This window comes from Octodon degus, unplaced genomic scaffold (genome assembly GCF_000260255.1).
Source record: "Octodon degus isolate 3935 unplaced genomic scaffold, OctDeg1.0 scaffold00129, whole genome shotgun sequence".
NCBI classification, from domain to species: Eukaryota; Metazoa; Chordata; class Mammalia; order Rodentia; family Octodontidae; genus Octodon; species Octodon degus.
This window is the reverse complement of record NW_004524705.1, coordinates 2272833-2291695: the sequence shown is the minus strand read 5'-3', so window position 1 is coordinate 2291695 and position 18863 is coordinate 2272833. Positions and strand designations below refer to the sequence as shown.

Genomic DNA, 18863 nt, shown 5'->3' with positions numbered 1-18863 from the left:
GATCCAAAAGGACTGGAGGAGGATTCCGGCTTTCCAAAAATCTTTACTAGTTTACACATGACTTATATGTCACAAGACCACTGTGCGAACATCTATTTTCTTCTTGAGAGAACATTAAACATTTATGCTTTTTTCCCTTGTATCCACCTAACAGTTAAATGTACTCTACTCATCCACTCATTCATTGCCTCCGGGAGTTTTACAAATAAATAAAAGCCAAGTGTGTTTTACAGAGAACTGACAGGCACAAGCACAGGCGAAGCAGCGGCTCACAAGAGTTCCTTATGGATGTCTCAGGGGTCTGAAAGCCTTCTCTGTTTCTTAAAACAAAGAGACCATATCAAGCGCCCTCCTCTGTCCTGCTGATGGAGCGGCTGTAGGGTCCGAAACGCTCAGTTGGGTGTGATGGGCTGCACAGGGAAGGAAAACGCAGGACGCCAGGAGCCTAGCATCTGCTAGGGAAGCCTGGCGGGCTTGTGAATCCTAAGAACAGCGGGCAGAGAGAGGCCCCAGCCGAGAACCAGACGGTCTCTGTGTCCAGAGGAGGCAGACGTGAGTGCCCAGCATTCATGCTGGGTGGAGAGGGGCGCCACTTAGCGTAGCCAGGAAGAGACTGGTAGGTGCTTCAGTGAAGAGTAATTCTTACTTGGTTAAGCAGTTTAAATTAACCACCTCTATTCAGTAACCATTCAAATCGTGTATCTTATGAAGGTCACTATGGCACTCGTAGATAAGAAAAGAAGACCAAAAACATAGGCATATAAGTTCAAAAGTGGAAGTACAAACTAGTAGTCACCTAAAACCTTCAAAACACACACTCTTGCTTGGATTTAGTGCTCTCTGGCTCACTCAGAATTATCAAATGCTCAAGACCATGGGGCGTGCTCTTCTCCATAGACAAGTGTGCACCGCTCCATGTTCAAGTGAAAACACCATATACTAAATCATTAGTCCTAAACTACATTTGATCATCAAGTGAAACAAAACGACATAATCTACTCAAAGATTCCAACCACCCAACACCTCTGTAGTACTCAGAGCTGCAGGATACAAGTAGAAACGTACAGGGTGTGAAGGTAAAGTGCCCGGCTTAGGGCCGAGGCCGGGTCAAACACGAGGCTGGGTGATTACCTGGCAACCTGCCGTGCATCTGAGCACTACTCTGCTTTTCGCTTTACCTGTAAGATAAGGATAACCCTTTTGAAATTTGTTCTCGTGCGGCGTGCATTAGCGAAGGCACCCAGGAGTCTGTCCGGCAGTAAGGAAAAGCTCTGTAGATATCAGGCTGCCCCTCCAGCCCTTCCGTTCCTGCAGCAATTCTCAGGGCTGCACCCCGCATGTCACGCACACTGTCTCTGACACCATGATACGCTCCTCGCATAAGCAGGACATTTCTCATGTTTGCCCTGGAAAGTTGAACTTTTCCTCAACCTTTATTTTCAATAAATAGCAACAGAATATTTTGATACATTTTCAATAAGTATCTTCATCTCGGCATTTATCTGATGGCAAGAGACCATTATCTTGTGATAAATAGTTTTATTCCACTGACATTTCCATGTCTGTAAAATGAACAAGATTTATTCACCCAATTAACATTTGAATGTCATGTTTTGCTACAAGTTAACAACAAGATGCCCTCAGTAGCGGCATTATATCATTTTTCAGAGCACATTTACAGAGTAGAGCCACGCTCTGCTCTCCACAGTGCGCATGCACACAAGTGAGTGTGTGTGAGTGCACCAGTGTGTGTTACTTTTGAGAGGGGCTAATATGGTCTTTAATATCTCATGTGAAAAAGTAAGGAACTGCAAAAAGACAACATGCTTTCAAAATAATTTTTAGTGAGACTGAAAGGATGAGACTACGGATTTTTATTAGGGCAGAGTTTGTGAGGCAGGTTCAGTGACATACAAGGAGGTGACGGGAGACTTCCTGCGTGCACAGGAAAGGTAAAAGGAAGTTGTATCCAGGGCTGGAGTCGGGGAAGGAGGAAGGGGGTCACTGGGAAGGTAAGCTCTTGTTTTGGGGATTCAGCCATGTTGAATCAGGGCCATAATTTAGCAGTTTGTACTGGGGCAGAACCTACCTATGATCTCAAGCTTATCCCTTAAAGAAGTATGTAAGTCTGTACCTTGTGACTTTAATCTCCTTGTGACGTGCCTCTAGGCAGTTTCGGGGCATTCTCATCTTCTGCACTGATTCCCTTGAGGGCCCAGTCCTGTCTGCCTGCCGCCTACTACACTTCTAAATAATTTACCTATCTATAATATTACTAAGCAAAATGTGAGGGAATCTAGTCAAGAGCTGTTACAGTATTCCAGTTGATTTTTGATGTCTTGGTAATAGCAATGAAATTGAGGGGAAAATGGATATATTTGATATATATTTGGAGGATAGTGAATAATAAATGGATTTAGTTTGGTGGGGTAGGCAGATGGAGATATTTTAGGAGACTGAGGCAGGAACCTACATAACTTACTTCCTATCTCAAAAGTCTTTTTTTTTTTTTTTTCATGGAACGGGATTGAACTCAGACCCTTGTGCTTGCCAGGGAGATGCTTATTCTACTGAGCCATCTCCCTGGCCCAACAGAGGATTTTCCTAAAATTTCCTAGTATAATACCTCATAGAATTCACTAGTAAATGGGAGTTACTTTGTCATTATTCTGAAAATAGTTGCTGGCAGAATGATTCTAGTGCCCTTACTTTTAAGGTAACTGGATATTAGAGAGGGAGAGCTTGTCTTTGCCTCAGCCTGTGAAATGCAGGGATTGTGAACCACCAGGCCTGGCTATTATTGCATGCTTTCTTCTAACCTCACTTTGGGGAAAGATACTTACTGAGGTTACTAGCTTCTTATAGTTTAAAAAGCCCCTTGATGAGTTAAAAATATGTAATTTTATATAAAGTATGTTGAAATTAATCTATTATCATCGTTTTACAATATGCAGTTTTACTAACATTAAAGGGCTGGCCAGATAGCTCAGCAGATAAAACAAGTGCTTAGGCAAATTCAGGGACCAGGGTTTGATTCCCTTTGTGTGGGCGGCCCTGTGGGGGGTGGGGTGGGGGAGGGGACTGAGAAGGCAACCGAGACTGGGCGGTGGCACATGACTGTAATTCCAGCACCTGTAATCCCAGCACTTGGGAGGCTGAAGGGAGGATCACTACAAGTCTGATCTGTGTAGTGAGACCCTGTAGACCCTGTACTAAATACATAAAAATAAAGATTAAAAAATAAAGAAACCAAAAATAGAATTTTATGATCCCTGGATTCTTGTTTCTCTGACAGTAAATAAAAAAAAAAAAAAAAAGAAAGAAAAAAGAAATCAAGTAGTGAGAAAGCAAAAGGCTAGAGGTGATCTAACTACTAATTTTATAAATAAAACAATACAGGTCTTGGGAAACACAAATCTCCAAAATGATGCAGTCAGCTCACAACAGAGCTGAAGTTCCACCTCAGGCTTTAGAACTCCTAATCCAGAGCTATTCCTGCTATTCTAGGCTGTGTTGCGGGTGGGAGGGCAGGGACACTGCAAATGCTTTCTGAAACATTTAGGGAAGAAATGGGAAGCCAAAGAATGCTTCTGTCAACATTACTTCCTTTGAGACAGTGAAAGCTTTTCAGACCTAGGGGAGATGCTGGGCTTAATATCTGGCACTTGGTGCTGCTTTTGATTTCACTCCTTAGAATATCTCTGTGGCCATGTGGAGATGCTTAGGCGTCACCAGCAGCGAACGCCTGCACTCTCTTGGGAACTTTCGCATAACATGGAGTACTAAGCAGCCTGCCAACGATGTGGAGCGAGCCCCTGAATGACGGCGTAGAATTTTCATCAGGTGGGATACTAGAATGGAGATTATATACTGTACTATAAGCTTTTAGACACATCAGGTCTACAGAAATGAATTCCTCTTGTCAACCTAGGGTAATAATAATGGAGTTTAAAATAGGTTAAAAGTGTAAGAACCAAATGTAGTTCTACTTATGTTGCAAAATTACTTAAAATTCATAGCTTTTCTAGTTTATTCTAAATTAGTTTTTCTACTTTTAAAAAAGGCAGTATCCATTAGTAGCACTAGGCTTTTCCTGCGTCGTTTAACAAAAACAGAGATTATCATAAATGCATCTCTATATCTCTTTGGTTTTAAACTGATTCTGCACATTACACATGGAGTGCTCAGTGTGTCTCAGTGCAAGAGCACATGCTTAGTATACACAAGGTCTTGGGTTCAATTTGTGGCACTTAAAAAATTATAGCTAGCAAAATATTTTTTCTTGAGATGATTTTGCTTTGTACTTCAGACTGGCCTCAAACTCCCTCTGCAGCCCAGGCTGGCCTTGAACTCACAGTCGTCCTCCTGCTTTGGCCTCCCAAGTGCTGAAATTATAGGCATGTGCCACTGTACTTGGCCACAATTTTGAATGATTCAAAAACCAGCACAGTACAACATCACTGTGCTTTTGCTCTCTTTTCCAAGCAGTCCCCCAAGTCAGAATTATTTTACATTGCTCACTTCTCAACCTTACATCTCATCATGAAAAATATGGGCTGTTACTGTATTCCAGATTTCTCTGCAGTCTGTGACTTTCTTTCCATCCCTGCTATACAGGTGCTCCAGTCCGAGCCCTTGGAAACGGCCTTCCTCAGTCCTCCAGGCTCCAGTGCTGCTGCCCGTACCTGTCGGCTCCAAGTACGACCGATGCAACTTCTCTGCTGAGTGCTGCTGTCTTGTTCCCCTCCTGCCACATACGAGGTGCAGACACAGGTGATCCAGTCCCACCAAAGGCGCAGTCCCCACCATTCTTCTTGTGATCAGCCCTTTGTTAAGGCGGCAAATCACCCCTCCACACGCTTGCGCGACTCAGTTTTGCCTCGGAGCTGTTCAGGGGTTTTCCCGACAAGCATCTCCTGTGCTTCTGGTGCACTCCTAATCCTGCCTTGAGAAGCAGGGACGCCCCATGGGAGCAGGCCTTGTTCACACTACGTGAACCGGACTCTGGCATACCCTAAGTGGTGAGCAACCCCCGGGGTGGAAACACCCCTTTCTCTATGCCGTTCTCTGAGGTAGGAGTCTCCTACGTTGGTAAAAAGCCATCATTATGATTTGCTGGTGAGAGGCTATTGTGCTAAGATGGCACAAGCCATATACTTAAGTATTCCTCCACTGTTGGTCATTTAAATTATTATCAACTTTGAAACAGTACCTGCCCCGACATAGTGACAAAGGAAGCCATAGCCATTTCTCTTCTTTTCAATTATTTTCTCTTGATAAATTCTCTAGAATGGAATTACTAAGTCGAAGTGAAAAATAGCTGTTTTAACTCAAAATAGAAAAACTAGTGTCTCACTGCATCAAGATTCTCCCTGGGGTAATGAGATAAGAAGTCAATTTTAGAAAGAGAGAGCCATATAATTTGGCATCACGCATGCCAAGCACTGTTCTAAGCCTCTGTGCTACATGAGTGGGGACAAGAGTGCTTCTGTGGAGGCTGTGCTCTTCCAGGGTTTGGGCAGGGACACTACAGTAACAAGGAATGCCATTAAATGAGCACGTGGTACCACACACGAAGAGTACTGTGTACTATGGCAGAAAGAAAAGGGACTGGACTAAGGACTGCCGGCCATGGGCGGGCTTTCCAAACTTGACCTCACTGAAGAAGTGACTAGTGAACAGACACAAGAAGGTGTAGGCTACACAGACCCTGCCAAAGCGAGGGATGCATGTGACAGGGTGAGGTACAAGGACCAGGGAAAGACTACAGGGAGCAGGCTGTGGAGACCCGGGACAGCTACAGGCAGCACAACGTGATTGATTTAAACATGCCTAGCTGTAATGAGATATAATTCACACACATACAAATGCATTTAAAATGCCCCATCTTGGCAAAGGTGGCCGTGACACAACAGGAAAAGGAAGAATTCACTAGAAAGAGATAATGATTTTAAATACATATGCAATGAATGTTCATCTGTTCAACTTCATAAAACAAAAACTACTGGTCATAAAAAGACGGCTACACAAACATACTACAGATACCAATACACTATTGACACTAACACAACCACAGCAGGGAATTCAATATTCTACTCTCACAAAACGGTCAACTAGACAAAAAATTGCCAACAACAACAAAACACAGAGTTAAACCACACCACTGAACAGTATTAACAACAGACTGTCTCATTCATCAACAGAATACTCCTATTTCTCAGCAGCACACTGAACTTTTTCCAAAATACACCATACCTGAGGTCATAAAGCATGCTTACCTAAATGTGAAAGAACTGAGACGAGCCCTGCAGACCGCTGGATCATCACGAAATGAAACTAGAAACTGATACAAAAGAAACCGCAGGAACTCTGCAAACACATGGAGATTAAATAATACATTAATGACTAATCCATATGTAACAGAAGAATTCAGGGAAGGAATAAAGTTCCTAAAATCAAGTGACGATGACAGCACAGCACACGAGCACCTATGGGACATGATGAATGCAGCTGTAACAGGGAGGGCTGTCGCTGTGAATGCTCTATACTAGCCACAGATAAATAACCCAAAGATGTGTCTCAGGGTCCTAGAAAAACAACAATCCTAATCCAAAACCAGCAGAAGGAAAGAGATTAAGATCAGAGCACAAATGAATGAAATTGATATAAAGAATCAGTGTATCAGAGTCAGTCCTATGAAAGGATAAAAAAGTTTCTTACTAAAAAGAGAGCAAATAAAACCCAATATAATTAGAAGTGACAAAGTTCTTTAATTTTTTTTGGGGGGTGGGAAGTCTAATTATTCTGGAGTTCTTAATATATTCTAGATAGTAGTCCCTTTTTTGAGATGTAGTGAAAATTTTTTCCATTCTGTAGGTTGTTTTCTTCATTCTGTTGGTGGTTTGTTTGTTGTGTAAAAGCTTTTTATGGTGTGATCCAAGGTGCTGATGCCCTGTAATATTTCCTGTAAATCAAAGTTTTGTTCTTAAAGTCTTTGCCTACATCTGTGTCTTCAAGCATTTTACCTATTCCATCTTCCAGAAGATTAAATGCTTCTGTTTTAATATGTAGATCTTTGATCTCTTTCAATTTTAGTGTAGTGCACTGTGAAAGACACAGATCTAGGTTTAATCTTCAGCATGTGGAAAGCCAGTTTTCCCAGCACCGTCTACTAAAATAGCTGTCTTCCTTCCAGTCCAAGAACAGACACCTGAAATGAAGAGCCGCTTCTCAGGTGAAGAAGTGCGAATATCAAATAAATATATGAAAAATGTGCAATATCACTGATCCTTTGAGAAATCAAAATTAAAACAACACTGAGATCTACTTCACTTCAAAAAGAATGACCTGTTAAGATCAAGCACTCAACCAATAGCTCATGAGCCTGTGAGGAAAAAGGAGTCCTTCTCCACTGTTGGTGGGAGAGCAGATGGGTGCAACCACTGTGGAAATCAGTATGAAGATAAGGAAGGAAGGAAGGAAGGAAGGAAGGAAGGAAGGAAGGAAGGAAGGAAGAAAACTAGAGGTTCCGTTTGAGTCAGCTGTTCCCCTTCTAGGAATTTTCTTGAAAGAGTTAAAAGTGCCACACCACTGACACATGCACACCTGTGCTTACAGCAGCTAAATCTTGGAAACAGCCCATGTGTTCTTCAATGGATGACTGGATAAAGAAAAGTGGTTTTATGAGGGCCGGCCAAATAGCTCAGCGGATTAAAGCACCCACAAGCAGGTACAGGGTCTGGGGTTCAATCCACAGGCCTCCCGTGCTGGCCCTGCCCCCAGGGCATGCTGAGATGTGGATTGAGACTGGGCATGGTGGCCCGCACCTGTAATCCCAGCTCTTGGGAGGCCATAAACAGGAGAATCATTACGGAGTCCGGATCTAGTAGTGAGACTCTGAACACCCTGTAGACCCTTTCCTAAAATACAAAAAAGAAAAAGAAAAGTGGTTTTTATACACGATGGAGTACTATTCTACCATAAAAACAGAAAACTTGGAACATTTTTAGATAAATGGATGCATCTTGAGACCATCATTCACATTGCTTTCCTTGTGTGTGAGAAACCCAAAGAGTAAATACGGATCAAACCGGAGGACGGTCACTGCGAAGTAGACAGAATTTGTTCAAACGGGAAGAGGAACAAGGGAGGGAATGGGGAAGGGAAATAACGGAAAGGGAATTGAATGGCAGGAAACAGTGGAAATGAGGCTCTTTTATTTCCTGTAGTTAAGACAGGGTCTCCAGGGTCTCACTGTGTAGATCAGACTCTGTCTTAGTTACTCTTCTCTTGTTGGTGGGACAAATACCCGACACTCAAGCTTAGGGAAGGAAAGGTTTATTTAGCTCAGTTACCAGATGTTTCATAGTTTAAATCGGCTTGAATTACATAGCAAGACCTCAATACGCTGTCATCCCGTATTACAGAGTATGAAAGAGAGGCTGAGACCCCGCTGTGTCCAGGATGATCCACTCAGCACCTCTTGGGAAAGCACAGGCTAGCCAGTTTAACAATTCGTGCCTCTGGCCCCGCCCCCTCGGGCCCGTCCTGGTCCTCTGGCCCCGCCCTTCAAGCCACTCCTTGCTCCTCCAGCCGTTTCTGCCCTGTAACTTACATGAGGCTTTGGGGGAATAACTAGACACAAACCATAACAGACTCATAGCGATTCTACTGTTTTCAGTCTCCCAAGAGCTGGGATTACAGGCATGCACCACCCCACCCAGTCTCAATTGCTATCTCAGTGCACCCCGGGGGTGGGGCCAGCACAGCAAGCCAGGGATCAAAGCGCTCTGCCTAAGCAGGTGCTTTAGTCCACTGAGCTATCAGGCCGGCCCCAATTATCAGAACAGCCCGCGAAAGCAAAGCTTTTGTAAATGGGGAAGGGAAGAAAGCGTGAAAGGGCAGGGACAGTGGGGAAAAGAAGACTAAGGCTGTGTTGTGTACAGGGACACATTCCCTAGGATGAATGCGATCATTGTGTATGGCAGGCACGTACTGATCAAAAAGTAGAAGTAGACAACGAAAAAAAGAGACAACGAACAAGGGAAAGAAACAAAGAAAGAAGTGGAATCACAACAGACACTATACAAACCCAGAGGATTATAAAAAACAAACAAACAAACAAAAAAACTATTTAGAAAACTTATATTTCAACGAATTGGAGAAACTAGAAGCAGACACATATACATTACCAAAATTGATCCAAGAAAATATAAAAGCTTTGAACACACCAATAATAGGCAGTGATATAAAGATGACAATAAAACCTCTACCAACTAAGAAAAGCCCAAGATCTGATCGACTCACCACAGAATTCAACCAGAACTCCGGGGTACATGTAATGTTCATAGGTCTCTAACTCTGAATGGGGAAAAGCACAGCCAAACCTACTCCTGGGAGCCAGCATTACACTGATAGTGAACCAGATAAGGGAATTAATAAAAAATGAAAACTATAGGCCAAACTCATCAATGAACACAGATGCAAAAATTCTCAAAAAGATACTGGAAAAAATGTGATAAATCATTATGACCAGGTATACAAGGTAGGTTCAATATATGAAAATCTGTAAACATAATACATGACATAAACAGAAGCAATGACAAAAATAACAAGATCATCTCAACAGATGCACAAAAAGACTTTGACAAAATCAAACAGCCATTCCTGATACAATTCTGATGAAAAGAGGCATAGAAGGATCTTATCTCATGTTGATAAAGCCATTTATGAGAAACCCAATGCCAGCATCATACTAACTGGGGAAAAACTGGAAGCTTTTTCTCTAAAATTAGGAACATGAAAAGGATGTCCAGTCTTAGTACTCTTGTTTGAGAAAGTACTCAAAACTTTACACAGTGTAATCAGGCAAGAGAAATAAATAAAAAGGGTATGCACAGGACAGGAAGAAGTCAAATTATCTTACTCACAGACGACATGATTCCTTGAGTAGAAAACCAAAAACACTTCACTGAAGACCCTAGAACTACTAACCAAATTCAGCAAACTAGTGGATGCAAAATCAGTGCACAATAAACAATAGCATTCCTGTACAGCTGCAATGAACACATCAAGAAGGAAATAAAAAAAATAATTCTATTCACAATAGCATAAAAAAACTAATACCTGGAAATTATCCTAACCAAGAAAGTGAATGACCTCTGAAAAGAGAGATCCAAGAAGACATCAGAAAGTGAAAAGTTGCCCTTGTTTCTGAACAGGCACAAATACTCTGAAAGTGGTTGTGTTTTTACCAAAAATGATATATGCATTTAATTCAATGCCAATCAAAATATTAACAGCAATTCCTCACAGAACTAGAAAAACAATTCTAAAATTTACATGGAACCTGAAGAGACCAGAGCAACAAAAGCAACCTTGTATAACAAGAGAAAAGGGAGAAGCATCCTAACCCCAAATTTAAAGTTATATTACAAAGTCAGAATGATAAAAACAGCACAGTACTTGCACAAAAGAGACACAGTGGAACAGAACTAAGGATACAGACAAACCCCAGGGACACTAAATTCTTTGTCTTTGACAAAGTGGCCCCAAACCAGAGGAAAGATGAGCGCTTTAACAGATGGTGCTGGGGTATCTGTTTCCAGAGGCAGGAGAATGAAGCTAGACCCATCACTCTCGCCATGTGTTAAAATTAAATGAAAATGTGTTAAAATTAAATGAAAATAGATCAAAGACCTACATATAAAAACAGAAACAACAAATCTGCTGCAGGTAAAATTCATGAAAACATAGGCATTACCAAGGACTTTTTGAACAGAACCCCATTAAATGAGACATAATACCAATAATCAACAAATGAAACTATATCAAATTAAAAACCTTCTGCATAGCAAAGAAAACAACAAACAGAGCAAAGAGAGAACCTACAGAATGGGAAAAATTTGGCCATCTACTCTTTAGACAAAATATCTAGAATATATGCAGAACCTCCCCAAAATTACACCTCCCAGGAGAAAAGGCACAATCCAAAAAATGGGCAAATGAAATGAACAGACACTTCTCACGTGAAGAAATACGAATCGTCAGTGGGCGCATGACAAGGCAACTGGTATCGCTGGCCATGAGTGAAACACAAATCAGAACAACGCTGAGGCCCCGCCTTACTCCAGAAGGCACAGCCATCACCAAGAACCAGACAAATCCTGGCAGGACTGTGGGGCGAAGGATCCTTACCACAGTGCTGGTCGGAATGTGAACTAGCGCAGCTGCTGGAGCTCAGTATGGAGATTCCTAGACGATTAAAAGCAGAGATTCCCTTTGACCGAGCTATTCCTTTTCTGAGTATCTTCCGCCAAAAGGTAAAGACATCGTAGTACAGCGATCCCAGCACACCATGCTCACTGCAGAACAACTCATAGTCACTATGCAGCCATCAACAGATAGAGAACGGAGAAAGAAAAGTTGGTATTTATATCCAACGGAGTACTCAGCTGACACAAAGAAAGATAAACAAGGGTCATCTGTAAGAAAGATCGTAACCTAAGACCTTAAAGCTCAGTGAAACAAATCGGAACAGAAGGTTAAATAGTGCATGGCTTCTCTCCTATGAGAAACCCAAAGCATAAACAAGGACAACTGAAAAGCTACTTGACAGGACTCAGGGACAGCCTTTGTGGGACGGGAAGGGATCTGAGAGCGAGGGGGATAGGAAGTGAGGCAGGAAGAGGGAAAGGCTCCCAGTGCAGTGCGTGTGCACTGATTCCCCACAATTATGCATTTATTAGATTTCACAGATGCATTCCCAATAACAAGGGAAAATACAGCGCCTCATCCCAGTGCGGCGCCACCAGCGCCTTTGCGGGGCATGTCACGTGAAAAGAAACCTCAAGCTCGTCAGCAGTCATCCACAGGGCCGCCTCCTCCCATGCCAGGGAGCCTCTGATTTCTGCTCTTTCTGTGTCTCCATTCTTGCTCAGCCTGTCCTTGAGGTCCAGCCACATGGTGGCACACACTGCTTCGCTCCTTTTCAGTGTTTCTGTACCACGTCGGGCTCATCAGTCATCACCTGCAGCTTGTCCCCTTTGGGGCCATCATGAACAGCGACTCATACTCAAGCTCTGGCACAACCACGTGGCATCCTTCCTCTGGGGTTCTTTCTCAGCGAGCAGGGTAGAGGCACCTCAGGGGGACAGCTTATGCCTCCGAGGACCTGCCAGTCTGCACCAAGGCGGCTGGGCCTGCTAACATCCCCCCTGCAGTCCAAGGCAGGCTCTAAGTTCTCTGTGCCCTCCCAACACTGGAAAGTGTGTTGCTTTTCCCTTCTTCCTATCTGAACTCATCGTGATTCTGATTTGCATTCATTTCCCTTACAAAGTATCACAGTGAGCACATTGTCACTGAATGTCCCTTCAGATCCTTTGCCCCATTTTGTTTAATGTTTAATTTAGTTTTGTTTTTGCAGTGCTGGGGACTGAATCCTCAGCTCTTTTATTTTTTTATTTAGAGACCCATCTGTTTAAATGCCCAACTGCGCAGGCTGGGCTTGGACTTAGGACCGTCCTCCCCAGCGTCCCAAGTGTGCTGGCACCACAGGCATGTGCCCCCCACCAGCTCCTGCCCTTTTTAAAATTGTGGTATTATCTTACTGTAGTAATAGAGAGCTTTTATCCATTCTGGATATAAATCCTTTATCGGCGATAGTATTTATGTGTGAATACATTTTCCCTCGCAGTGGGGTACCTCTTCACTTTCTCGATGGTGATCTTTGAAACACAAGTTCTGAACTCTGCTGAACTCCTACTTCCACGTGCGCTCGCTACCTCTGGCTGCTCGCACGTTTGCTGTCACAGCTGTCTGTGCCTGGCCCCGGCTCCTGCATCTCTGCTCCTGTGCGCTGTCCTGGAAAGGGTGCTGAAGTGTGACGGAGGAGCCACTGCAGAGGTTTCTGCCCAGAGGGACAGAGCCTGTCTTAGGCTGCATAAAGCTCACACCCTGCATCTCTTTCACAAGCGACCGTGTCCTCTGGAACTGCCACTTCTGCTATGTCACTATTTTCTCTGTGCATCTGCTGGTGTGTCCGCCACCTACCTGGTGGACTTCAGGTGGACAGCCATCTTGCACACGTGGCTCCCTGCTCCACACCAGCACCCCTGTCAGAACTGGCGAGGCTGGCCTGAAAGATGGGATCCATGGGGGGGGGGGGGCTTGTGCCAACACCATACACAAGCCCAGGAGAGGGGTGCGGGCGTCAGCAGCAAGCTGCCTGCAGAGAAGAGTGTGGCTCTCCAGAGAAGGGGGGCAGCATGAGGCCGGGAGAACGCACCTCAAGGAGTCCCTGCTGCAGGAGCCATGCCTCGGTTCTGGGAGGGGCCTTTTCTGTCTAATAAGGCCCCTTCTTCTGCAATCGAATTTTCTGAACCAACTTGAGTACTCTGACTCTCACAGCTAGGGGAAAATTGGGACCACAAGGGCACTTAAGCCCCCAGGATGATGCACCTCAAGGCCACACCACTTGGGGTGACTCACAGCTGGCACTTCCTTGACAAAAAGCCCCTTCAGATTATGGTCACCAGCTTCCAAAATTTAACTTCTTGGGAAAATCAAGAAAGGTCCATGTGACTTAATCTCAATATACCAACTTCACTGGATTAAGAAATGCTGAGCAGATTAGTAGCCACTCTGGGGTGGGGGGCTGGGTAGGAAGTGCATATATGGCCCTGGGTGGTGCCTCTGGTCCCTGGCCACTTCCTCACTGGTGCTATTCCCTGGCTTGGCTTCCCCGTGGAATCAACTAAGCCACAATGCTCCTGCGTTGGAGCCAGCCCACTGTGGGCCGAATGCCCTAAATCCATCAGACAAATTAAGCTGTGGGTGTTGGTACTGTTTCAATGACAGGAAAGCTAATAGAGTCAATAAGCAATTACAGTGCCCTCGCCAAAATACTTGCTCCTTACAGGCCCACGTCCGGTCTGGCCCTCCAGGGACACTGCAAAGCCTCCTTAGCTCTTCCTGAAGTTCTGTGTCTGGCACCCTGGCTACAGCATGCTAGGCCTGCTGGGACTCTAGGGACTGGAACTTAAGTGTATAAAACAAACGTATCCAATCCTAAATATTTAAAAGATTGCTCTTCAAAACAGTTACCTAGGGAGGTTAGCTGATGATCACAAATTCAACATATATTTGTTATAGCAGGGCCATAATTCTGTCAGTGAAACTGCTCTTTTGGAATTTCTTTTAGAGACAGGCAAGTGATTCATGACTTTGTAGTCACAAATAGGTTGTGACAATAATTTCTAAAAGGGTGCCTGTCTTATTCCCTGCCTTAGGCTCTCTGATTGTGTAGTCTCAGAGAAATTCACCTCCAGGGGGTGACCAACCATCTGCCAACATGTTAAGGGACAGAAACCATTTCAAAAGCAGCAGTTCTCACAGTGTGCTGAGTAGTGACAGTATGACTGGGAGATCTGTAGTGCACTCTTCCTGGGCCTGGGCCCCTGCTGACCACTCATGCTGTAGAACATCTGGGCACAGAGCACCTGTTTGTTTGTTCTGACAATAATGACCTCATCAAGGCTTGCCTTCTCAAGCTTCCATCACGCTTGCCTGCTCATACAACTTCACGGTCAAAGACAAAGGTCACTGCTGTGATCTTTCATGCAAACACAAAAGTATTTTGACCCGACAGCTATACCTTTGAAGTCCCAGGATACACTACTGATACCTCAGATGTATTGATCGTGACTCTTTAAAAAAAAATAAAATGAGGGCGGGGAGATGACGCAATAGAATAAATGCTTGCCTCGCAAGCACAAGAGCCTGAGTTCAATCCCCGGTTCTGCAAAAACACAAAATAAAATAAAATGAAACTTTCGGAAATACCAGGGAAGCTACTGAACTGGGAGAGTCAAAAATGCAAAGAACCGCATCACAAAAACAGGGCTTTACTAGGGAAAATCAAGAAAGGTCATTGTAGAAACTTAAAAGTATCTATGTATGAAAATGGAGGAACCAAAGCTTAAAATGTGGACATAAACACTGGTTACGTATATAAGCATATCATTACATACCTACATATTCAGGCCAAAGGAACTTCAACCAGGTTTAAAAGGTCTGGTTTTCTGTCTGGCCTCATTCTCCTCCGATATCATCACCTCCCTAATTTAAGACACAAGAGATTCCAGAGCGCCAACTTCAACATGCATAGGAATTACACACACTGCGCTTGAAATACTTGAAAAATTAAAGCAAACACTGAAATAAATTTCAGCTGAAACCCACAGTCATTCAGCAAACACACCCACTGAGGGCCGACTACGTGCCTGCGTCACCTGCAACGACACACTCATTTATGCTGAAGCTGCTCTCTGTCAATAGTCCAAAAGGCCAAATGACAAAAGGGAAGGCACACTTGGCAATACAATGGAATAATTAACAAGTACAATCTTCAGCAACTTCCAGTGATATTTAACATTTTCACATAAAGTCTGTCAATTGAATAATAACCTACATGTCAAGTAATCTATGTATTAGTCAAAATGTGCAGCTTTCTAAATTACATTTCTCAGGGCTATTAGTTTTCATGAATCCAATAATAGCATGAGATATTTCCCTTGCACCCCTACCTCTAGTGCAAGCCCACTATCGTCACCTTTATCCTCACTAAAACTTTTAACTCCTAAAATGAAGATTAGCAAGAATATAAATTATTCATAGTAAGTTTAAGAACAATGTTCTGGATGTAGCCACCGGAAATAAAGAGGAAAGAGTGGGTCCTGCCAAGACATGCCACTGTTACTCATTAGGCTGTCTTCCACGCAGCTTTGAAGGACATAAAAATTCATGTCATACATGCAGCGAGACAGATCATGCTCCGCCAAAGGGGAAAATTCATTTTTGCTTCAATGAGAAAATTATATTGTGATATGAAATGAGCATAATTACTTGTGTACATTCAGATCAGGTACTGCACTGCCTAATTCTGTAATTTTTATTATTCCTATAAACAGTGTAATACTTTCCATCTTTATTAATCTCAGCAGAAATTCCAAAAAGACAAACTAAGACAACTTCTTTTTACTTACACATGCCATCAACTAATTTAATTCATATGTTTCTCAACTTACAGCTATTTAACTGACAGTGCCATGTGGTGAAAAACAGGCTACAGAATTTAGGTACCAACTCCACGGTTTTGGGGGCACCCTTTATCAGCACTGTCAGCTGTAGGGGCCATGCATGTTGACAACTGCAGTGCCACCTCAGGTGTCAGCAGGGGCTCTGGATACAGGCCTGGCGGCCTGGCGGTGGGAGGGGTAGCTCCCCAGAGCAGCTGGCAAGCCTCCACCGTCCACAGCAGGTCTCCGTGCCTCAGATGGCAAGAACACCTGAACACCTTGCTCAGTGTCCTCCAGTGAACGGGCAGCAGGGCTGCAAATTAGAACCAAGGCTCCCCCGCTCCCAGCCCTGGAGTGTGTCACCACTGTGCTGAGGCATCAGCCCTCGAGCACTCCTGGGAAACTTAAAGTGACGCTGCTCACCACCAGTGCTGGCTGACAGAGGAGGACACATGTCAAGTCTGCCTCAAGAGTCTGTAATCTCCTCAAAGGCATCATCTCTCCCTGACTTCTGTTACTGAGCTCTGCGTCCCAGAAATATCTTCAGGCCTGTGCCTAAATATTTTCAAATGGATGAAGACATGAAAGTTCACTATTTCTGGAGCAACTTGCACAACTCTTTCTGTTACGGTGTGTGTCTAGTTGTCCCTCCAAAGTCCCATGCAGTCAGGGGACAGCTCCTGGAGTTTGTGATTGATTCTTGATCCAATGCTGGGATTACAGGTGTCAGTGCTACACCCTGGCCCTCTGGCACTGGTGTAAGTAATCTGCACTACAATGTAAGCAGGGGAGAGAGGCTAGCTAGCTGCCTGAGCTGCTAGCACTTCTTTGCTCTTTTTCTTCTTTGTGGCCACCACTGAATGGCTACCCTCTGCCATGTGCCACTCTGCCTTGGAGCCAGCTGAGTATGGACTGAAACCTACATTAACTATGAACTAAATGAACCTTTCTCTCCTTCATTTTGGGTGTCAGGTATTTATCACAGCAATGAGAAAAGAGTAACTGAGACATAATTTGGTAAATGGGACAGAAATGGGGTCACTGCTGTGACGACCTGACTATATGGATTACAAGCTTTTGGGAATAGCTTATGGAAAGAGACGAAAGTTTCCAAGATGTTGCCTACAAGAGAAGCCTACAAGAAAAGCTTCAGCTGTTCTGTATGGAGGAGTCTAGTCAGAGATCAGAAGATCGAAAGGCTGACAGGAATCCTGCACATAAAGACCAGCCTGCTCTCTGTTGGGGAAAAGGACTGCATTGGGTGTTGGACTCCAGATGATGTGTGTTATGGCGTGGCAGAAAGTTTGTCGGAATTTTGTTCATGTTGATAGACTGCCTGAGACTGAGATGAAGCAGGGTGGACTGATTAATCTGGCAAAAGAAATTTCATAGCACTTCTATATTGAGGCAGTAGCATGGCTATTGTCAGGGGCTTTTAGTCAGATTTATGTTGAGAATCAAGAGCAAAGAGCCCAGAAAGATGATTTAAAATGTGAGTTTGGCCAGAAAGGAAGTTCCAATAAAGCTGTGGAATGCAAAGATAGAGCTGAGAGGATCTCCAGTGCTGGGAAGGAACAAAAGGATGGCCTGAGCACATCACAGGAGGCAGCAGGTCTCTACCCTTTGTAGAATTGCAAGAGTGAAGGACTTTGCCTTGAGGAAAAAGCCGCAGAGCCCCATGTTCCAGAATGGAGGCAGTGCCACACCAGGTTCCAGAATGGCATCAGCATAAAGAATTTGTTTCTCAGAATTACGTTCAGAGTGCTCAGTGATCCAGGCACTCAACCCCTACAGCCAAGAGAGAAGGAAGCCTGGCTACTGCTCCAGTGTCAGCAGACCTTGGTATCATCCATGCGGCATTGGTTTTAGGTGCATTCACAATGCAGGAGTTCTGAGGTTAAGAAGGCTTCCACCTAGATTTCAGAAGAAGGCCTGGGAGGCCAGGCAGTGTGCCCCTGAGAGGGCAGTGTGTGAAACTGTGAGAAGCCTATTCAGTGGAAACCACAAAAGTCTGGAAAAGCCAGGAACATGGACCACCTAAGGGAAACTCCAAGGAGGAAGCAAATCCAGCCTAAGAAAGAAGCCACGGGAGCTACCACCAAGAGTGCCACAGGGACAAGGTACATGGAGCTCACCATTGGCCACAGATTGCTTCAGATGTTCCATGTGGAACTACAGGATTTAATATTTGCCCTTCTGGATTTTGGACTTGCCTTGGTCCCAATGCTTGGTGTCCTGTTTTGTGTACCTTTTGGAATGGCAATGTTTATCTTGTGCCACTGAATGTTGAAAGTGTTTACTTTTCATTTGTACAGGGGCTCACAGCTACGAGTTTGCCTTAGATATTGGAGGCCACTTGGGACTTGGACTTTTTAGCAATGCTGAAAGTGTTAGACTTTGGCAACTCTTAGAGATGGACTAAAATGCCTTTTGCACAAAGAATGTGCACGAGTCTTTGGGCTTATGGGGACAGAATGTTATCGTGTGTGTAGCTATTCCCAAAAGCGTCCTGCAGTCAAGGGGCAGCTCCTGGACTTTGTGATTGAGTCTGGATCCAAGCTGAGACACAGGCGTGAGTGCTACACCCTGGCTCTGGGGAGTAATTTGCATTACAGTGTTATGCAAATTCTACTGCATTATAGGGGAGACAGGCTAACTGGCTGCCTGAGCTGCTGCCACTGCCTTTGCTCCTTTTGCTCTTTGCTGCTGCCATGAACGGCTGCTCCTATGGTGCTCTGCCTTGGGGCCAGCCGGGTATGGACTGAAACCTCCACTAACTGTGAACGG

At 44.1% G+C, this 18863-nt stretch overlaps 1 protein-coding gene across 3 annotated transcripts in view; it reads right to left on the bottom strand.

The window, feature by feature from the left end:
* The window catches only part of Atg10 (autophagy related 10), a 286953-nt gene that overhangs the window by 70000 nt on the left and 198090 nt on the right, over window positions 1-18863 (bottom strand). The window lies entirely within an intron of this gene.